Here is a 23,633-nt window from a genome sequence, read left to right on the forward strand (position 1 = left end):
TTATTTGTCTATCAAAATACATTAAAAACAGTCAGTCTATCGGAGCTGGCTATCTTGAAGGGATTACAGTTAAGATATCAGCTTTATCCAGTGGCAGCACAGAGGTGAATAGCCATAGATGAACAGAAAGACTGGGAAAGAATTAGCTATTAATTTAAGTATCTTGGAGTTATAAACGAATGTTTTAACAGAGCAAGTCTGTCATTATCTGTTTTGCTCTTTTTGTGGACAGTTCCTGATCTCTCTAAGTCTGCTGCTGAATGCCATTTTGAAAATCTTGTCAAGGATAATTGCTGTCACAAAGGTAGATAGATATCACACATTCTGGATGATGCCTGAGTTATAAAAATGATAATGTCTCTAACTACCCATTTCCTTTCTTTTTCACTTCTTTTCCTGAAATTTAGAAAAAGAGGTGTTAGGCAATAATGCTGGTAAAATGGATTGACTGTTAGTGATTTTTGAAATTCCATGTTTTCTCTGTGGAGTTTCCTGAATTTTTCTTCACCTTTTAAATTATTTTCTGTGGAGAGTTAAAATTCTTTGAGAGGTTGTTAGACATAGAATATGAACCATGCTAACTAAACAAAGAACAGTTCCTATTGAAGTCTGTCTGTGTGGCAACATGAGCTCAGAGTGGAAGAAAATAAGAGTTTAAGAAGGAATCACAAGGATGTGATAAGTCCCCCCTTTTTTGCTACTAAAATACCTTAAAAGTGGAAAGAAAGCTGATTAGGCAGTGTGTTGAAGATAGGCTATATACTGTATAAAAGCACAAGTTTAGCTTTCATCTTACATAATAGACAGGGGGAAATGTCACTCCAGATTATATTAGTTGCACTAAATGCTTGTCTATTAAAAGCAATTGAGGTTTTTTTCCTGCTGGGCTGGCATATAGTGTTGCTGTCTGCCGTGCTGTAGCATTCAACCAACACAATTTCAGCTATGCTGATTTTTTTCCCCTCTGAAAATTTATGTCTGTCAGTCACTTTACAGAACTTGCTTGGAATTACATATATAAAAGTTGTGTGACAAGGAAGCAGGCTGCTGTCCCACCAGTCTTTGCTTTTCGATGTCTCTTCTCAGGGCAAAGCAGAATTTAAGAATTTTGAAATGTCAATTCTTCAAGTGTTGTACAGGCAAACTGCCATGTATGATAGTTTTACTGGGTACATTTTTTGTGATTTTGACCCTTAGCATTTATATTCAGTGGTAGAAATATGATATGTTTAGTTTAAACTCTTAGAGGCACAGTGCTTCACGTGGGCTGATGTGGCATATAAACCACCATGTCAAAAAAGTAGACAAGCTTTTCACAGAATCACAAGGGATTGCAAGGGACCCACAAGGATCATCGAGTCCAACTCATGGTCCAAGAATCACACCATGTGCCTGAGAGTATTGTCCAAATGCTTCTTGAACTCTGTCAGGCTTGGTGCTGTGACCCTGGGGAGCCTGTTCCAGTGTCCAACCATGCTGTAGGTGAAGAACCTTTTTCTACTATCCAACCTAAACCTCAGTGACACAACTTCAGGCCATTCCCTTGAGTCCTGTCACTGGTCACCAGAGAGAAGAGATCAGTGTCTGCCCCTCCTCTTCCCCTTATGAGGAAGTTGTAACTGCAATGAGGTCTCCTCTCAGTCTCTTCTCCAGGCTGAACAGACCAGGTGATGATAAGCAGGAATTTCCTCTCATGAAGCCATGCTGGCTGTGATCAGTGACTATGTTGTCTTTCAGATGTTTTTCAATACCTCCCAGAATAATCTTCTCCGTAACTTTACCAGGCACTGAAGTGAGACTGACAGGCCTGTAGTTTCCACGGTCCTGCTTGCCCTTCTCGAAAATTGGGACAGTGTTTGCCAGCTTCCAGTCAGCTGGGACTTCTCTGGATTCCCAAGACTGCTCAAAAATCATTGAGGTTTTGCAATGACATCAGTTAGCTGTTTGAGGATTCTGGGATGAATTCCATCAGACCCCCTAGATTTGTAGGGATCCAGCAGGAGCAGCAGATCCTGCACGATGTCAGAGTTGACTGGGAGTTGATCCTTCTTGCAATCATGGTCCTCCAGCTCAGGGCACAGAGACTCCCTTGGTCCATCATCCATGTTGAAGACAGAGGTAAAGAATGTGTTAAACACCTCTGCCTTGTCTTTGTCCCTGTTTGCGAGGTGACCATTCCCATCCTGTAAGAGGCCAATGATATTTCTATAATGCCTACTGCCATTAATGTATTTGAAAAATACTCTTTCTACTGTCCCCCACATTTCTGTCTAACTTCAACTCCAGCTGAGCTTTGGCCAGATGAATTTTCTCTGTACAGCAGCAAGGAGCATCTCTGAATTCTTCCCATGTCACCTGACCTTGCTTGCACTGGGCATGCACCTTCGTTTTTTGTCTTATTTCCAAGAGAAGATCCCTACTCAGCTAGGTCAGCCTTCTGCCTCACCTGCTTGACTTCCAACATTTGGGAAATGCTGTTCCTGTGCCCTCAGCAGGTGATGTTTGAAAAGTGACCAGCATTGATGGACCCACGCACCTGCAAAAACCTTTTTGTAGGGGACCTTATTTACCAATTCCCTGAGCAGCCGGACGTGTACTCTACTTATGTCCAGAGTTGAGGTTTTGCTGGCACTTTTCCTCCTGCCAATAGAGATTTTAAACTCGATTGCTTTGTGGTCGCTGTGACCAAGACGGCCACCAATCTCCAGTTTGCTCATGAAATCCACTCTGTTGACATGCAGCAAATCAAGAAGAGCATCTTTCTGAGTCAGCTCCCTTAGGACCTGTTCCATAAAGTTGTCATCCAGGTTTTTTAGGAATCTTCTGGCCCAGGTTGTACCACCTGTGTGATGCTCCCAGTTGATTTCTGGCAAGTTGAAGTCCCCCATAAGGGCAAGAGCACTTGATTTAGAAGTATCTCTTAGTTCCTCAGAGAACAGTTTGTTGGTGTCATCATCCTGGCTGGGAGGTCTATAGCAGACTCCCACAATGACATCCCCATTATTTGTTTGCCCCTTGATTCTTACCCAGAGACTCTCAACTGTTCCATTGCCAACTGTGAGCTCCATACATTCTAAGCCTTCTCTTACATGCTGTGCCGCCCCTCTGTCTCTTCTGCCCTGCCTATCTCTCCTGAAGTGCCTGTAATCATCCAACGGGGCACTGCAGTCACAGGTCTCATCCCACCAGGTTTCACTTATGCCAGTGATGTCAAATCTCTGGGACTGGGCCAAAGGTTTGAGCTCCTCTTGTTTGTTCCTCATGCTGCGTGCATTAGTGTAGAAACGTTTCAGGTGTGGTAGGTACCTTGAAGCCAACCCTGCGTGAGGCAGATTGAGGGATCCCATTAGTGCTCATTTCTTTTTGTTACTGCTATTAGATTTTTCTTCTAAAATACAGGCAGAAGTTGTTTGTGAGAAATCAAAAATACTTTTTATTTCCTCCATTTATGAAGAAGGGTTATTTTTGTGGGTTTTTGTTTGTTTGGTTTTTAACTTGTCAGTTGAAAGCCTTGCCTGTGGTGTTTCGTTTTGTTTTACAAAAGAAACCAGCCAAAGTGAGCTTTCATTTTTTCCAAACTATGGTGCTACTCTGATAATAGTTAAGGAATTTATTTTTTTCTGTGTTTTGATACTATATGTAGGATCTTAGACTTTCAAAAATGACTCATGATTTGGCATAAGGCCATTTTAGAGTGCATAACCTAAAACATGAGAAAGATGGTATTCAGTTCTTGCTGGAAACAAGGTTTTATTAAAGACATTTTGGTTTGTCAGAGAAATGGCCAGGCATCCAAAATCACCAGCTGTATGTGCAAACAGAGCTTATTAGATTTCCTTTCAGACTGTGTTTGAAAGATTTTCATAATTCAAAAAGGTGAAAAGATTAAAATCAAGACAAATTTTTACATCTATCTGTAGTTATATAATACAATGTAATGTGATGATACTATAATTTATGATATAATGTAATTTATTATAAAACAAATGTATTACTGCCTGTATTATTGCAAGGGGAAGGCAAGCAGGAATAACTGATGGCTAAAGAACATGTTAGAACCCTCTGTAATTTTCTCTTTACAGCCCTTAAAACACTGATTTTGTGGGTATTTGATAGAAGAACAAAATTAGAGAATGGTTTGGGTTGGAAAGGAGCTGTTGTGGGTAAAGATACCTTCCACTAGACCAGGTTGCTCAAGTCCTCATCCAGCCTTGCCTTGAATATGTCCAGGGATGGGGCACCCAGAACTTCTCTGGGCAACCTTTTCCAGTGCCTCACCACCCCCACAGTAAAGAATTTCTTCCTAATATCTAACCAAAGTCTGCTGTCTTTCAGTTTAAGGCCATTCCACCTTATCCTGTCACTGCATGTCCATGTAAAAGTCCTTCTCCAGGTCTCTTGTAGGCTCTCTTCAGGTGCTGGAAGGTGCTCTAAGGTCACGCTGGAGCCTTCTCTTTTCTTGGCTGAACGACCTCAATTCCCTCTGTCTTCATAGGAGAGGTGCTCCAGCCCTGTGATTGCCTTCATGGCCCTCCTCTGGACTTGCTCCAGCAGGTCCATGTCCTTCTGCTGGGGGCCCCAGAGCTGGATGCAGTACTCCAGGTGGGGTCTCACAACAGCAGAGTAGGGAAAGAGAATCACCTCCCTTGACTTGCTGGTCACACTGCTTTGGATGCAGCCAAGGATACAATTGGCTTTCTGGGCTGCAAGTGCACATTGCTGACTTGTGTCCAGCTCTTCAGCCACCAACACCTCCAAATCTTTCTCCTCAGGGCTGCTCTCTATCCTTTCTCCGCCCACCCTGTATTTGAGCTTGGGAATGCGCCAACACTAGTGCAGGATCTTGCACATGGCCTTGTTAAACTTGATAAGTATTGCACAGGCCCACCTCTCAAGCCTCTCAAGGTCCCTTTGGGTGGTATCTCTTCCCTCCAGTGTGTTGATTACACCACACAGTTTGGTGTCATCAGCAGGTTTGCTGAGGGTCCGCTCAATCGCAATAAACATGCTAAACAATGTTGCTTTTTCCATTACAAAGAGGTGATTAGGCAAGAGCAAACGATGGTTTCTGAGTCTGTGATTCCTTGGGGCTGCAGTGGGGCAAGGCAGCAGGAAAGAAGTTGCTGAATGGCCTGACTTAAAAGAAATAACTGAATCTTATGGAGCAAAATGTAAAACCTAGCAAGGGTTCTCAAAACAGCAGCACCAAAATCAAAAGTGCCATCGAATGACAATTTATGTATTGATAGAAAAAAACCGGGAGTGCTGTGTTTATTCCTGGCAAAGAAACATTTTTCAGGTTTTTGGCATCAGTGAGGATAATCCGAATCAGTACCTTGTCACCAAAATGCATGTACGAAGACAGTCCCTAAGCATGACCCTGTTGGTGTGTTTCATTCCCAAACACTGGCCATTTCTCTTCACTGCTAAAACAATGGGGAAAATAATTTGAACATCATAAATAAAAAGGTCTGATTTCAAATAGATGAGACTATCACAGTCGTATTTTGTGTTTAATGCATCGTTTTCAGCATAGCATAAAATGGAAATTAAAAAATTATTTAGGAATTCACCATGGATGTATCCTGTGGGACAGGTTTTCACTTCATTATTGTTTTGAGTGAAGAAAGCAGGTACAGAATAGGAAGAAATCTAGAATAGTTCCATGAAACAAGCAGCTGCTCATCAAAATAACCTGATAATAACTGTCAGCATTCAGTGGAAGATGTGTTCATAGTTAATAATTTTGATTCTTCATCGGTGAGGAAACCACAGAGTATTCTGTCCAAGTTTTTAAAGATGCCATCCAAAATGCCATCCAAGATTTTGATTAAAAAAGAGTATGCCTTTTGCACAACGAGTTGTTATGGCTGGATCTAATTAACAATGAACAATTGGAACCACAGAAGAACAAAATAAAATAATGATTCGGATAAGTTATAGAGCTTTTCCATTACGTAGTCCATATGACCAATCCCAAATACAAAAGTCATAGATTGTTTTTTTTTAATTTCAGGATCAAACACAAAAGTTGAAATATTATATATAACAAAAGCTCTTCTGTTTTTTTAAAATTAAAAATGCAGATTTATGATTCATTGTAGCTTTGCTGCAATTTTCACTTACTTTGTCATAGAATCATAGAATATCCTGAGTTGGACTTTTTTTTTTTGCATATATTGCACTAGTAACTGTTTCAGTGTGTTCAGCTGTAACCCTAAAAATCCAATACAGAATTGCTTGCTATTACACCAATAATCAATTGTTTACAAAATCTAAATTGTTTACAAAATCAGTTGTTTACAAAATCTATCATAGATTTATCAAAATCTATGATAATGAATTACTGATCTTAGAGAATATGTTTGGGAAAGTAATTCCAGGTTTTTTTACTGTAGTTTCTTGAATAATGGTCAGATTCTCCCATTCTAATTTACCAAGAAGCCAGTAGGATCAAAAGGATCTCAGGATAAATTTATACAAAATGTTTTGACTTTATTTGTGATTCTCAGCTCAATGTTTTATTTTGAGGAGATGTAGAAATCTTCCTGACTTAACAAGAACAGAAACTATAGTGGTAATTGATAACTAAATAACCAGTGTGCACCATATTGTAAAATAACTTCTCAACCACATTCTGCTCAGGGAATATATTGAAGTGAAACCTAACCTAACATCCTCTTTAATTCAGATGGTGGGATGCTTGAAGTCATCTTTTTTGTGTTTCCTCACTGCTGGGACAAACTGGCTGGCAGCGTGGTTCAAAGCATCCTCAGGGCACAACTTTAACTGGTATGCGTCCCCTGGGGAATGCTGTGCAACCAGCCACAGGTCTCTGGTGCACAGGGAACACCTGTCCTCAGGAAGCTGCTGGTAGAACGGGAGATCCAAAATACTGGCTGCATCCCCCATACACTGAGGCATCCCACTCCTGCGCGTCCAAGTGCCTTTCATGACTAGATGGACCAGTGCAAAGGCAAGAATATGTCCTCAGTGGTGTGTTACTTACATTGTCCTTCGTGTGCAGGTGTCCTTATGGTAGCCTGATCCACAGCTGAAGTGGGCTCATCGATCAGTGGTTCTGCCTGTGCTTGTTGTGCAACAAACTGTGCAGCTTCTTGGTGTTGGCTGGTGGGGACGGCACGCACCACCTTTTGGTCTCTGCTCCCATTTCACTGCCAAGGTTTGCAGCAGCTGACGTGCTTTGGCTGGTTGCTGGAGTACATCGTCTACCTTTAGTGTGTTTTGTTTTGGGCTCAAAGTTTGCTGTGCTCGTTCATCATAATTTGCTGACCGTAAAACAGGTATATGCTATCAACTTCAGCCTACGTAGGAGGGCTTGGCAGAGTCTTCAGGCATCCTTTAGGGATGACAAGCATTTTGAATCCTTTTTATGGTTACATTATAAAAGGGTCCTTAGTGTAAGTGGTGATAATGCTCAGAGGATTTCTTTTAAAAAGTTATTTTGAGTATAGTATTTCTTTTAACATATCCTTATGCATAAACCCTCTTGCTGTAATTACAGCTTTGTAAATCCCCATTATTTGTTCTCTCTTTATAACAAAGGATTTGTCTGTTAAGTTACAATTGGAAATACCTCATAAACCTGGCAGCTGAATATTATCCGTCTTATACTGGGGGAAGAAAGCAGCAAATACCACCATCTTTCTAAAAATACAGACGTGTAAATGAAGCCTTTTTTTATGGAGCATCCAAAGTGGGGAAAATACCACTTTCCCCTTTCCTGCTGGTTGTGCATTCAAAGGTTTTCAATGTGCATGAAAGCAGTTTTGAATTTGAGTACTTTGATAGATTTTTTTAATTCTGATTTCATTTGGTAGAAATAAACATAAAAGACAATTCCAGTGGATTGGCTTTGATGCATTGCTACATAGTTCCTAAACAAATGTCTAAATCTGTCAGTTTGTCTCTTAATTGGAGTTTAGCCCAAATCCACCTTTCAAAAAAAAACTGGGAGCTTCAGCATGTTTGACCTTAGCTCCACAAAATAACGCAAATATAATTTCTTAAGGCTTTTATCCTGCTAGCTTAGCCAGAAAACCTTGATTCAACAATATTTTGTATTTAGTCATAGTTGGTTATCACTAGCAAATAATGTCATTGTCACTAACAGTGTTTTCCACCACGTCTTCACAGAAGATGAAGTTAGGCAGCTGCAGACACTACTGAAATATACCTTTGTTTCAGTGAAGGTTTATGTTTGCTCTATATACTGGGCATAGGGAGACCATTTCCAGTTTTAGAAATATTAGTATTAGAAATACCAGTTTCTGTTTCATTGTCTGTTTCTTATATAGGAAACCAAAACTACCATGAGAAAAGCACTTCCCAGCAGAATTGCTGCCTGATGAACATATTTTTGTACAATATACCTTAAAATCTTTACAGAACCATAAATAAGAAGAAATTACTCTTCTCTTTAAGCTTGCTTCCACTGACTTTCAAATGTCAGATTTCCATTTTATTTATTCTTTGGGTATTTATCATATCTTTCAAAATGTATGTGAGCTTAAGGACGTATTTCTTCCTCAAATCATACAGTCTGTGCTACAGTTCTCAACTACTTTGGGACAATTTACTGGGACATGTGCTATACTTAGGACTTAAATGAAGACCATACAGGTAGGAAAAAAGTAGAAGAAAGAAATGTAACAAAAAAAGATCCTAAAATCAAAGACAAAGCAATACACTACAGACCAGTTCACTATATTTTTCCATCGTTAGAAACGTGTATTAAACCTTTTATAGAATTTGCTTTAATTTTGGGTGGAATTACCATGACAGCTGCACTCCTATGTGCAGGTATGATGGTTGTCATCCACCATCCCAAGGACAACAGAGGCACCACCAACTTAGTTATTAGAAAAAGCAGAGTGGAAAAAAAATACATATTCTGAGTGTGTCGTGAGTTGGTGACAGCCTGCCTTTATTATGTTCTGGGATGTGTTGGATTGGTACTGACACCCTGAAAAAGATAACATAACAAAGTCTGTCATGTTTTATTCCAAGAATCAATAATGAACTTCACTGGCTGGGGATATTATGCAGTAATACTTACTGTACATTTGTCCTTGAAGATACTAGTTTTTCTTAGTTCAGCCATCCAGTAGAAGAAAACTAGGGACAATTAAGACAACAATAATCATTCTCATGTTAGTGGGGTAATTATAAGCAGAAAAATATGTGTTTTCTGATAAAAGGTTTGAAGGTCCAAAGTCTGATCTCTGCTGTAGTTTATGCTTACTCAGACATACAGACAATGATTAAAATCAGGCATCTGGTGTAAAACAATCTAAATCTAAGGATGATTGAATGGATGATGAAACCTTGTTTGGCTGTCTCAGCTTGTTTGCTCCCTGGATTCCTCTTCAGTAAACTGGAGGAAGAGACAAGAAAATTCCAGGGTGCTGTTTATACCATCAATCTCAGAAGTAGTGACTTCCACTGATAACTGCAGTATATGGATAAACACGGGTGGGGTGTATACCTCTGAGTTCGCTATACGTTGCATGTAAAGCCTGAAGGTTCCCCTCAGATTTGACTGTTAGTTAGGGTTCTTTTAAGTTTTGGGCAATAGTCAGAAAGGTGATGAACATCAGTAGTTCAAAAATATGTATGAAGGCCTGTTTTCAACGTCCTGATGCTTTTTGCAATTGAGTTTTTGGTCCTAGGCAAGGTTTTCAAGTCTAACATGAGTGCAAGGTTTCTTGGTGGCTACGGTGTGGATCGTTTTACTTTCAGTGGCACTGGACCAGGCCCTACAGAGATGAAATCCTTAAATATCTTTCAGAGGAAGAAAATAATTGGGTTTAGGGCATATGATTATGTTATACACAGAGAGAATAGCTGCCCTTTTCTGGAATCTGCTTTAGTTCTCTTGAATTCAATAAACTCTTTCATTGCAACAATAAGGTTTTCCTTTTACTGGCTTAAATAATGTATTTTTTTATAAAAATTAGAGAAATAAGTTTGAAGATGTTAAACAATTATGTTTGGTACAGTTTTTATTTTAAAAGTAAATTAATTTATCTTTGTCCTTTTTGAAGTCAAGGAGAATTATGGCATTAACATTGATAATGTTAATACAATGTACTGTAATAGAACTTGAAGGTGTACTTGCCAAAGTGTATTTTAATCTTGTTAATTCTTCATTAAAACAGAGAATTGTAATGGAAATGCTGGCAAAACAGGACTGCAGACATTACTGTCTGTGGACTCATCATTTACTGGAGAAGATAATAGCTTCTGGACAGCTTATTTGTAGCATTTTCGGTAAAGCAGCTGTGAGTTTTTATTCTCTAGAATGGTCTCAACAAGCATACAGCAGTAGCAATGGTGATTTTTGTTTCCTCATTATTTCACCTCTGCACAGTTGGGCCAAGCTACCTGGCTAAAATTTAGGACTTCTTAGACCCAGAAGGAGGACTAGCTTCCAAAAAATCATTGAAGTTCCTGATTTCTAGGACAACCAGTCATTAAGAGCAATAATAAATAGTGATGCTTTTTTGGGCATTTTCTTGGGGAGCAGGACAGATGTGAGATGGTGGCTCTGTGACTGGTCATGGTGATGGGGCAGCAGGGAACAGAGCACATATTCCTCTTGCATTTGGCAGTCATACATAGGCATGTATAGCTGTGGGTGGGGTTATGTGCGTTTTTTTGGCAACAGTGGTTAATTTTTAATCTGTATGTATGCTTTATCTGGAACTATTTTATGAGTTTTCTGCCTTCCAGCTATGATCTTGTCTTTGCTGTCCAATCTAAACACTGGCTTTCTTCTACTCTTTTATCCTGCAGAGAGCATATACCCGCATCACGATTGTGATTAGCATTGTGCTGGTAGTAAACATTCTCAGGATGCATCCCTAGGTCTCAGAGTTTAGGCTATGCACACAGGCCTGTCTGCTGCCTTGCAGCACTGCCCAGTCCAAGGCATGCTTTGCAGAGCTCCAGAAATGAGAATGCCTGTCACAGATTAGACTTTGGCATGCTGCAGTCATGGCTTTTCACTCTACAGAGTGCATGGCACAACTTGCTAACTACTGCAAGTACTGGAACTGTGAAATCAAATGGCCTTGAGTCAAGACTGGTGTGGCAGGAAGAATTAAGTTACCTTTCTGTGCCAGCAGAGTTCATTGCATCTTGAGGAAGAGCTTTGCTGAGGGAGGTCAGTGAGATTTTCTCTGATTTTTTTTTTCTTTTTCCCCCCTCACATGCATTTTAATTCTTACTGGGAGCTTCTAAACAGCAGAACTGAAAACCAAACTTACTGGTATGTCTTTAAGAATGAATTTATCTCCTAGTCAGGATTGTTGGTTCCCCACCCCTTTCTTTTTCCTTCCTTGGCGCTGAGGGAATGAGAACTCTGTGGCTTTTTCAGGTCTGGGTGGCTTTTTGTCATCTTTTGTGAAAAAGGAAATTGTAGTTACTTTGCTCAGTCAGTCTCTTTGTGGACCACTGCATGTCAGAGGATTCTGCAGGGACTACAAAAGTAAACTGAAACAAATTCTGGGTGGTTGTGAATCGGTCTAGAGAAGTGAATAGATTTTCGTCTTTTGGTAACTTTAGGTTGTTTTTTTCTAAATGAAGATGTCTGTGATGGGTGTCAGGAGCCTGAAAATAAGTCTTAATAGGATGAATAGGATTTTGTTGAATAAGAAGAAAATGTTAAGAAAAGCAGTACTCTCATCCCTGATCTGATATCTGCTCAAAGACGTAGGCAGAATATGTAGTTTAAATTTTCTCAAGTGCACTTGGATGTCTTTTCTCCTACTGCATACTGGATAAGTGCTGGATCATTTGGAAATAACTTGTTTTAGCTAATTGGGTGTATTCATTATAGGGATCAACCCCCTATTTTAGTTAATGGCAAGATGTGTTTCTGTATCTTCAGTTTTGCAGTTTCCACTAAACAGAAGAGGTGAAATAATGATGACTGAAACAAAAAGGAACATTTTTATGTGTACAACTCCACGCAGTCAGGAATTTTCTAAATGTGGCAAAGGAGGAAGTTTATTCCGCTGTCCGATCATTTTGGCAATATTGATTTTCTGTGGTCCGATGAGTCAGTGGTGAATCTTCTTTGAGAAAAATCATGAATAGCATCAATAGCAAAGTACATCATAAAAACAATCTCTGTCAGTAGATTTTTTTAGTGTTAGTTTTAGTATTTACAAGATTGGTTCATGAGAAGTTGGAGCTTGCAGAAAGATTTTATTTATTGCAGAAAGATTTTATTTATTCTTTTTTTACCTGAATTCAAAGGACAGTGGTAAATACCTTGCTGAATTTACACAGCCTGTTTTCACTGAGTGTGGACAGTTGTCTACTTAGTTTAACTTAATGGTACTGATGTGCCTTTGAGGCAGTCTGCTAGAATCCTTCCAGAGTCTGTCCAGAGTTAACACATTTGGTGACTGGCAGCAAGTATAGATTTTACTGTAAAGAGGCATATGCTTAGAAAAATGACACATCTGAATATTGCAATGAAAATGTCTTGATTTTTTTTTTTTTTTTGGTAATGCTCTCCCCCTCCATCTAAGCAAGGAGGCATTAAGCATGAAGTACAAACAATAAACAGGAAGTATCATATTTTTATTTGAAAGTGTAGAGCCCACACTTTTGAAAGAGTGAAACTCTTTGCGAAGGTGTCAGAGGTGGATAAACAGGAAACCGGACAAGTCTTCTGCAGGGACCATTGAACTCTTGGAACCTCACTTACCCACTGTGGTTTTGGGCACACTGGGCTGGGGGTTATCTCCACTTGGGTAGAAGCCAGATCATCTGAAGACAGAAGCTTCCTGCTACCTGATGGAGAACAGTAGTGGGTCCTCATGAGCAAATGTCTGCTGAGACCATCAAGCTAGAGAGGCAGCAGGGCCCGTGAGAACCTATGATGGGAGGTGCTGATGGCCCTCATTATAGCTTGTCCTGTTATCAACAGCTAGATCAGATAAGGAAAACTTATGCAAATCGTTTCTTGAAGCATGCTAGGGGTTTTTTCTTTATGGGAGTCACAAACCCTGCCAAAGTAAGCTTTCATTCTTCTTTAAAAGTATGTAGGATGCACTAAATATGCTTCAAAGCGTCTTGTGCTGTGTTTGTAGCATGGAAATACTGTGCTTTAAAAGCTGTGGATCTTGTCACAAATCCAGAATGACTTTTAGTCTTCTTCAGACTTCCCTCTGTACCTGCTTTATGATTAAAACAGACTCTCCTGTAAGATACTCCTTTCCCTTCCCAGAAAGAACCATTCTGGTCCCATAAATTTTGTGCTGTGGACCACTGTAGTATTGTGGCAGGTGAGTAATAAAGAATCAGAGATGTAATATGTCCTCAGTTGCACTCTGTCTTGCTTCAATGGGTGTTTTGCATGAGAAAAGTAAGAAGGATTTAGCCCGTGCTGTAATAAATCCCACTCAATCCTATTGAAACCCTTCGTAGCATCCAGTGATAAAATACCTACTGATTCTGTCCCTTGATTACAGCAAAATCTTTCTTAAATTACCTCTTGTGGGTTACCCACACCTAAAGCCAGATAGGTAAATGTGAACGAATCTGGTGCTGATGAATGTTTTTAATAGCTGATTATTAGAAGGAGCTGTAGAAAATTAAACCCATGAGGGTTTTATATATTTTACTAAGTAATTAAATGACCTTACAGTTATTCTTTTTCCTTTAAAGGTGCACATGTGCAGATACTCCGTTATGGGAAATCAGACATTGTAAATGTCAATCAGCTCTCATGAACTGACTCATAAAAATGGGATCTCATGCCTTTTCTCGAAACGGGTCATTTATCTCATGATTTTCTGCACTCCAGGAATGTCCCTCTTTCAGCTCACCTGTTACATTTCTGAAATAGTCTCATTTGGTAGGTCTCTCATAAAATATCAGGTGACCATACTGTAAATTGAGGGAAGAGGCACTTCTGCTATTGACTTAAGCTTCGCTTCCCTCAGATTGACAGATTCATTTCTAGAAGACTATTATTAACCCCTCTGTCCCTCAAATCACAGTATTTTCATTGCAGAGCAAAGAATTAATCTCTTCAACCATTGTGTTGATCACATGCTTTGAGGTCAAGCTTCGAATTCGTCCTTGGCAAAGATGAACAAGGTCTCTCCTTGTTTTCCCTTCATCTGTAAATCTCTAACCATACTGACTGATGGCTAATGAAGTGTACAGAAAGTGCTAGAGGTTGAGATGCTTCGCCTGTGACTCAGCATGATTTTCTCTGCTTTACAACAAATACTGCTAATAATTGTCAGATTTTATTAGACTTGGCTTTTTGTTTTCTATTTCATGCTGTGTATTATGCTAATTTAGAAAATGAAATAAGAAAAACTGTGATTTTGTTCTTGCATACATTAGTGGCAAAAATACCCATTTGCTTCAGAATTACCAGAATCCAATTCCCAATTATAACACCGATGCCTGCAAATAGTTCTCCCCAGTTGTAAAGGACTGAACAAAACTCACAAGAAAATGAAAGGTTAATTAATATTTGTGCAGGCCTCAGCATTCATTGATTGTTCTGAGTCATGCCTGAACTTTTTCAGAATAGTCTTAAAGCTTTTTTTGGTTTTTTTGATTTTGTGATGTACGTTGGTAAGTTGTTGACAAATGTGTCATATAGAGTGGCTTAGCTGAAGCAGGTGTTTAATGAAATGGCTTGATGCTTTCATTCTTCTAAACCACCACTGACCTTACGTGTTTGGGAGTTAGGCAGAAAATAGCTACTTTTAAAAAAACTTTCCAGGCTGAGAAACTCTGTGAATGGGCATACTGCTATGTAAACCCATCTTATAATAAAAAATATGAAATGTCCAATAAAAATAATGGCAATACAAATGCTGGTCATAAAATACAGCTTGCAGTGAAAATAAACCTATAGAGTGTGCCTAATCAGCCTGCAGTTTGGATGATGAATTGGTGAGATCAGTTGTTTGTATTGATATTCTCAAAGCATTTTAAATGTTTTTTTCAGCATAGTAAGATGGCAAGTAAATAAAGGCCTCCACCCCAGAGTATTGAGAATGATCAGCTCTCCAAAATAATGGAGACTTATTCCAGTTATTTAAAAAGAACTCCATAGTTTTGGTGTTAATTGAAGTGAAACTAAAATAATAACTTAATAAAGTACTTCTTATCAAATGGATCTTTAATACAGATTTCTTTACTCTTTTCAGTGAATGAACAGAAAATGAAGCTCTAATAAGGTAAGAATTTTTTTTAATTCAACTTTAGTAAGATATTCAAGTTAATTTGAGGTAATTTTAACAAATATGCTCGGCATTTCAGAGTAGACCCTAGACATAGTGTGGGTCAGTATGTCAAAGCACAAATAGGAAAGGATGCAGTATCAAAGAATGAGTCTAACACTGAACTTTTTTTTGTTGTTGTTACTAAGCTACTCTTTGGTCTTTTAAACAAAATAAGATACTTGCATAGATTTGAAAACTTTTTACCTATAAGGAATTTACAGGTAATTATTTTTCAGCAGATGTTATAGTTTTCACTTCTCAGTCAGTGAAAATCTTCACTTTTTTTGCAGTTTGAAAATGAAATTTTAGAGTATATGCTGTTAAAATAGATTTTTGGGTCATAGATTTTTGGGTTTTGAGATGTGCTGGTAGGAGTTTATGAGTTACATAGTTAAATAAATAAAGGAGGGGTGAATTCTTCTAGCAGTGAATATTTCCTGTTATATCTAATATAATTCAGGCTGCATTCTGGAAATGGATTCTGTATGCATCTGCTAGATGGCCAAAAGGCAGAAGAAGGTCTTTCAAAATATTACCAACTGCAAGGGATGTTAAAAAATTGGGTTTATCTTTTCCTTTTGTCCACTGCTAGTGAAGATGCTAGTGAGGACATTCATGTAGTGTGTTTTCTAGAAAATGAAGCATCTATGTCAAATAACATAACTAGGCATATGATAGAAAGTTGTTCTGACAGGCAGCTGCAGAATGAACCTATTCAGAGCATTACAGAAATATATAATTGCTTTTCAGTCACAGGTAATAGTTTCAATTTTAATAGCCATTCAGAGGTTACCAAGGAAGGGGAGCATTGTTGGTTAGTGTTGTCCTTTCCTCCTGTATTTGCCTGTTTTGTTTTTTTATCGGTGGTTAAAGTAAAAGTTTGCAGAGTTTTTAGCTGGATTTCGTGCATCTGTTTTAAGTCAAAAGCCTTCCAAATGAAAGTGTGTTTAAAAGGAATGTTTCTAAAACCTTGACATCTTAAACCAGTAGAAGTTGATACATCTACGTAAACTGTGTTCCTGATTTGCAAAGGGATATCCTTGAAATAGGGAAGAGGAAGGCTAAAAAAAAAGCAGTTAAGCTATGCAAAATGTAAACTGTTAGAAACCACAAGTGAGTAGAAATGTGAAATATTAATGGAGAAAACAGTAGTGTTGTGAAAAAGTAATGAGGTGTCATGACAAATGATGTTGTAAATAGCAGACTATCTAGCTTCGCAGTTCTTACTTTGTATTAGTACATGGAGAGTTTGCAAAGATGTGTGCATATATGGTATATGTCCTAGACGGCCAGATGCTGCTCTTTGTACCAAATTAGTGTGAAGGACTGAAAACCTTTCTGGAATAAGGCTAAGGAAGCTAAGGAACTTTATAATGTGTTGAGAACCACATGGGTAGTACAGGGATTTAGCAAATGCCAGAAGAAATTCTAGTTCTAAGCAGTCTTTGTATACTGAGCTCATCAGCATCTGTGATCCAGGGAGGACACAAGTCCTCCTTCTGTCTCCTTACCAGGATTCAGTCATACAAGAGCTGGGCAAACATTGCAAAAATGAATTAAACTTGCTGTGTTTGTAGTTGATCGCCTAACACAAGAGTGTCTTATGTGGAGCCTCTGAATGCCACAGTAATATAAATATCTAAGTAATATGCCCAAGTAATATGGCGTGACGGCAGTAGTGGAAATTTACTTATTTTGTTTACTAGAATCACAGCTGGAAGTATTTGAGGTATATATTGGTCACTCCTGGATTTCTGCCTTGGCAGTGCCTAGAGAAGTACCAGGTAATTCTGTTAGCATAATTTTTGTGTGATTTGACATATGGGTAGTAGAAAACCACCATCCATCAACCAACTTTTTATTTATGAATTAACTATAGTATTTAGTAACTACTGATCCTGTTTGAGCTAGAATTTATCAGTTAGGTTAAAAATGAAGCTATGCAGATCGCGGTGCTATTTATCCCAGATTTCTGGGTCCTAAAAGTGGGTGAGTGCTGTGAAAGCTGGAAAAGCTTGTTAAAGAAGATGCTTGGTGCCTTTCCTTTGCACTTGAATTGAATTTTCTCTTTTAGTCTCTGTAGTCAAACACTACATATACTACTCCACTGCAGCTGCTGTATGTTGGATTCAGGAATCCCTGTTTTGATTTGCCAAGCAGGCAAACTATTAATCTCAGGTAAGAGAATTTTGAGGTGTAATGTGGTTAGTATCTAAAAATATCAGTGTAGGGTGATAGAATAGGCTCCAACAGACAAAAACATGGCAAGATAAGGAAGAGGAGTTCACACTGGAATTATGATACTGTGGGTGTAATTAACCACTGGAAAAGCTTAGAAAGGAATGCGGTAGATCACTTGGACTAATTAAATCAAGATTAGATCTCCTTCTGAAATATCTTCTAGTAGAGTTACAAGTTCTTGTGCTTTGTAAAGAAATTGCTGCGTGAGGTATTATGGGCAGTGCCAGGCAGGAAGTCAGACCAGATTATCATAAGAATTCCTTCAGGCCTTTTAAATCCACATCTCCACCAACAAAGGCTCTTATGTGGTACAGGCAGCCACAGAATTTCTAAAATCAGAGCTGGAGCAGGTCACTCTTGTTTTGGCAGTGAAAGGTTGAAAAGTCTTTGAGCAGATCCTTGCAGAGACGCAGTGGTGGATACTCAGTGCTGCTGACCTTGCAGTTTTTGTGTGCTCCAGTCATACAGACCAGTCCTGAGCCAGTTTCTGTTCTTACCTGATCAGTCCATAGACACATCCTTCTGCATAATCTAACATTTCACCTGATTTACTTAGTAGCTTGCTTTGTATTGAGTTCAATGAAAAGTAATAATTTTTCTGTGATGCATATTGAATCCCTTCTGTGATACAAGTAAGGTCCTGAATGAATTCAGAATTTTGCTCAGTTATTCAGTGAGCATAATGCTGTCGTCTTTCACATAAGATCTTCTATAGCCAGTCTTAATATCCATATGAGTAGAAAGGGCAGGGTATATTTTTAACCAGTTTTGTAGAATTCCTAATATAAAATAATCTGCTTTCCCCAAAACTGAGGAAGTAGTAGCTTATATGTTTGCTCTGGGACCTGCATGGACTACTGAGAGAGAGTGGAGGATAGTAATTTTTCAGTTCTCTTCAGCTGCAGCTTCAGCTGCATCCTTGTCTTACTGGGTAAGAGGCAAAATCTTCTTAACAGAAAATAGATTAAAATGGTTGGTCAAAAAGTAATTTTATACCAGAAGAAACACAAAACACTGTGGTGAACCAAGGATAGCAGTGGGTCTTTCTTGTTACTTTGATAAGCTCATTAATTTCAGTGTTCAAAATTAATTAGGAGTTACTGTGCAAAATCTTGCAATGGAAAAATCCATCAACTTGAGCTCAGAATTATGTCACCCTACTGCACTTAGGTTGCATAGCTTCTCTTACAGGAATGTTCAGTGTAACTCCGCAGCAGCATGACAGGGAGAACAGCTAAGAGTTGTGCTGGCTATATGTGTGCATAAAAAATTATTCAGGGGAGTTTCGTGTAATTCTGGCTATGTAGAAAGACCTGTAAAAAAGCTCTTCTGTAAAATTATCCAGGGTAATTCAAGGGTGAGCACAGGCATATCAGAGGATTTTGTGTTCCAGTATACCTGATACCCAACCTGACAGCAAGTGTTGGGCACTTGGTACCTGACCATCCCTACTGCTCTCCCTCTTCAGACTAATGTGTACATATGGTTTACACAGGGTGGTCTAAACCTGAATTGGAAAAATTATTAGACTAAAGCAATAGGAAAACTAAAGTAGAGAAAAGAAACACCCTTGTGTTTGATAACCCAAAGTAAGATAGTTAAGTAAGAGTGTGTCTCTCCATGTGAAAGTTCCATCTGCTTTCGTGGACATCTAAGAAAGAGAGAAAGGACAGGAAGGGCAAGATGTTGGAGAAAGAAAAAAGAGATTAATTACCCTTGCTAGTAGGTTAGGGATTTGTGGCTGTGGTGAAGTAGAAAGAAGACTTTGGTTAGTTAGGAATCAAACATGTTTAGCTGGTTACTATGCACTAGTTGTGATATTTCAGTATGAAGTTTCTTAAGCACCATGTCTCAAGAAAATATATTACATACCCATGGTTTTCACAAATTCCTGATAACCATAATACTGACTGTGGAGAGTATTTAAAAACAAACTTCAGTATGTCCTTTTTTCACATGTTTTTGCTACCACTGAGTCACTCTTCATGGGTACTTCAGTTCTGAAAAGGAGTGGAGGAGGCTGTGCCACTAAAGAAAATTGCTGTCTCCATTAGTGTATTTACATAAGTGTATTTGAGACATCACATTGCTGCTATTTTCTTCTGTGTGAAAGTTCATGGCTAAATTATTAATGTAAAGGAAAATAGTCTTTCCTACCACAGAAGAAATGCCTCTACTGGACGGTGGTACACAAGCCTGCAGAATTGACTTTGGTTGCGGCTGAGGGTTTCCTTGGCCTGCCTTTCTGTTCAGGCAATGCTGTAAAGGCATTCCAGATTACAGAAAGGAGGAGTTACGTTGAGGTCTGGGGAGTTCCTTTGGTGCATTTCCAGCACACTGGTAGTCCCAAATTCGTTGTTTGTATTGAAGAACTGCACTTGCTTTAAAAGCTCAGTTTGACTTCATTTGAAAGCTTTTCAATCTTGTTTCTTGCACTTCGTTTACTTATTAACCCCTCTACAAGAATCCATGATTTTGCCTGGGTAACTTGCTGCTCTCTTCCAAGAAATAAATACACCATTTTTCAAATTTTTTAAATCCACATGCTGGCTTGGAGCACAGTTTGGTGTAAAGAAGTGCCCTGGTGCTTCTACTCTGCTCGCAGTGTCTGCTTAGATGAGAGTCAAGCGTGCTGTGCTCACTGTTACATAACTCTGCAAAAAGTGTTGATTCAGGGAAATTCTGCTGCCGTGAGAGAATGGGAGCATCGGGAATGTTCTCTCCCGCTTAATGGAAATGTGGCTTTTGGTGACTAGTACGTTTAAAAAATTGTGTGTATGGTCTTGTTGACAGAATCCAACTTGAACATCATAATGATGTTCAGGACAGCAGATCGTGCTGGTTTTTGCAGCCCTGGGAGGGCGGATGAGGCTCCGGTAGCAGCAAGCTGGTATAGCATATGTCTGACTGCTACCAGAGGAGATTTACAGCCAGATAGTTTTTGGTTTTGAGTAACCTTTAGAAGAGTAAATTGGAAAAATTGCCAGGTTGGTCAAACAGATCAATTCCCATCAGCAGGAGAGACAGCTGTTCATTTGACTACATCTCCTTCATTTGGCTATGTGAATTGTCCCACTGGATGAAGTGGGCTCCAGAGATCTGCCTGTGGAGAAGAGAGGCAGGTAGGACAACATGCACTGAGTCAGAAGTTCTGTTCGTCTTTTGGCATTACAGAAATAGCCTTGTCTTACAGATGTGGTGGAGGGGTAGGTTGCTAGTCTAATTTTTCGACCTTTTCCATTTTTCACATATTTCAGCCTCTATTTCAGCCCTGAAAGAATATTTCAGATTGCTGTACCATGCTACTGGCACTAGTCAAAGCCTCTCCCTGCCTCCACCCCACCCCCACTAATATATTACTGTGAAAATGTGGATAAGAAGGTAAATTAAAGGTCGGGAAAGTCAATGTTGGCTCAATATTATAAGTACTAATCTCTCAAAGCAATATGTATCCATTTTCTGTTTTCTTGCTCATTGTAAGGGGTAAAAGCCTGTGTAGAAGCTGTTAGAGATCTAGATGATGTTAGCTAGATTTGCTTCTAGGTTGTTCTCATTCAGCAGCATCCTCAGAGCAAGCTTTGGTTCTGTTGTTTCAGTTTCCCCATCTATGCCTTTAATCCTGTTCTCTTTCTTTAATCACATCCTATATACACTTGTCCTTTGAGTCCCATAGCTCTTCTTCACTCCAAGTTTAGGGTCTCAGTTTGCAGTGTTGTGCAGGAAACTCTGTAAGTGATTTAATTTTGTCAGTTGAGGTAAACAAACAGTAAAAACATACACCACAGCACAAAATGTTCTCTAATCAGTTATTTGACAAGCACAGTTTAATTATTTATCGTAGCCTGTAAAAGTGATGAAGTCCTTGTAATATGAGATTTAACACTGTCCTATTAATTTTTCCCTGAGAATTGGAAAAAGACTGCTGTATTTTTGTGTGCAAACTGAGAGCATGCAAGCTAATGAGATTTGACTGCGAATACGTAAAAGGGGCTGGAACCTTTCAGTGCTTCTTAATAGTTTCGCTAATAGGTAGTAAATCCAAGCACATCCCACAGTTAGATAAGATTTTGCCTATGTTGGCAAACCAGAAGGTGCCGTCTGATGCTTTGCCAAAGCAAAACAGAGTTTTCTTGGCCCAGCAATTTTTTATTTTTTTTTTAATGTTTAGCTTAGTAAAAAGAAAAGCTGTAAGTAGCAGCCTTTCTCAAGACATATAATTCAAAATAGTTTTCTGTAGCATGATAGATTTCATGTTGCTACAAAATAAATATTTAATCAGTGCTAATATTTTTGGTTCCCTTAGGCAGGGAGAGAAGTTCTAACTTTTTACTCAAGTAAGTGCAATGCAATCTAGGAGGAGGTTCAAAGTAAAATGCATGTATATCCTAGAGATTTTTTTTAATGGACTATAGGTGCAGCCAGCCAGGACTGATGGCTGATTTTGTTCCTGACAGAAAACACTTTACCGCAAAGTTAAAAAGTCCCTCTCGCTGAAAAAGGAAAAGAACCCAAAAAGATAAATGTAAAACTAACTTCAAGCTAGCATCTGTGTTTGATCGACTTGAGCTGTATGATGAACTAGATCAGTTACAATTACATTAAAAAAAAAAAGAAGAAGAAGAAGAAGAATTGCAGCCTGAAATGCTTTGCTTTTCAGTCACAAAGCTGCCTCGACCATGCCAACCCAACTCAATGACTGAAAGGAACAGTCTAGTGGCTCTAGAGTAGAGTCACACTTACTGGTTAGTTTCTAATTCGTTGATCTTATGTGATCTACTGGGCTCTTTATTCAGGGGCTCACTTTGTAGTACAAAAGAACATTGTGAGCAGGGAATATTTCTTATCTGAGCTGCTCTGTCAAGCACAGCGGCAGAGTTTGGCCCTTAGAGGACAGGAACTCCTGTGGGCTTCCTATGAAAGCTGCAGCTCCCATGATCCTAATCAGACAGAAGGATGGGAGACAAGCACTTAAATTTTGTGCTCCTCCTGTGTTTGCGAGGGAGCAAGGACTGAATGGAGTCCACCTTATTTTTCCTTCAGATGTGAACCGCTGACTGAGGCTTCTTCTGCTGTTTTCCCTTTCTGCTCAAGAGACAGTAAGAGCTCTTCCCTGGTACCATGGTGGGCAGACCTGTATTTGTAATGGATCAGTCTTGAGACAGTCATCATGCCTGCATTTAAGAAAACCTTTCAAGACACATCTGTTCATTAGTGCTCTCTCTCTTTTGATCCATTAGAAACTTATTCCCGTCCTTCTAGCCACCAGCATCTTTCATTGTCCTTTCACAAATTAATTTAGAAACCAGTCATCCCTTCTGTGATATAATTATCACAGAAAAAGCCCAGAAGTAAAGGTAAAATAATACAATTTCAGGAGGGAAATTGTATGTTCTGAACTGAGACTTGAAGTGCATATGCACCTCACCGAAAGGCAGCAGGTTTCTATAAAGGTCACCCAGAAAACAAGGAAGATGTTCCCTGCCATGTCTGACTGTAACCAAGGAAAAGTAGTACTGAATTTTTGCTGACTGTGAGGATGTCAGTTTGTCATAGTCCTTTAGTTACAGTAGATGTACGGTACAGAAGGAGAATACTATTGAGCAGTTATGACAAGTTTTGACATTTCTGACTTTGTGTTAAGATGCTAACCATAGATACCATTAGTCTCACCCCCTGATTGGGGCTGATTCAGAGAGCCTTACTTTTCAGTTACAGGGTGGGTTTAATACAGGGTAGTAAAAATTTTAGTGTACAACCTCTTTAAAATACAATGACAGTATTAGCCCATCCACATGTTCACCAGCTCTGATTTTCTTGAGATATAGGGGGTTGTGCTTTTTCCGGTCCAAAATTCCATTTCTGAGAACTAACTGATTGGAAAATACTTAGATTTATAGGAAGAGCTCCAGCTTTGCTGGCAGCAAAAGCTAAGTGAAAATGACAGGGAGTGTTCACTTCTTTCAGCAAGTTCTGTCCTCAGTGGGAAAATGGCAGGCTGACCCTGGTGTATTCCTGTTCTGCATGGGTGGATTTGATATTCTGTGTTTCCAAAAGTTGGTTATGGTTGCAGCTTTCACGTATGGGAAGAGACTGTGGTTAGACACA

The 23,633-nt window shown here is 39.1% G+C and overlaps 1 protein-coding gene across 19 annotated transcripts in view; it reads left to right on the forward strand.

Annotated features, from left to right (window-relative positions):
• Positions 1-23,633, forward strand: part of THRB (thyroid hormone receptor beta) — a 161,301-nt gene that overhangs the window by 17,381 nt on the left and 120,287 nt on the right. For 16 of the 19 annotated variants that reach the window (XM_051808408.1, XM_051808409.1, XM_051808404.1 and 13 more), the window contains exon 2: positions 15,213-15,242. The exons of 2 other annotated variants lie outside the window; for them this stretch is intronic. The gene's annotated coding sequence lies outside the window, so the exon portion shown is untranslated. Of the gene's footprint in view, positions 1-15,212; positions 15,243-15,549; positions 17,466-23,633 lie in introns of those variants that run through there. One more of the 19 variants, XM_051808421.1, reaches the window with a different exon arrangement.

This window comes from Manacus candei, unplaced genomic scaffold (assembly GCF_025592945.1).
Source record: "Manacus candei isolate 608988 ecotype Guabito, Panama unplaced genomic scaffold, ASM2559294v1 h1tg000072l, whole genome shotgun sequence".
NCBI lineage: Eukaryota > Metazoa > Chordata > Aves > Passeriformes > Pipridae > Manacus > Manacus candei.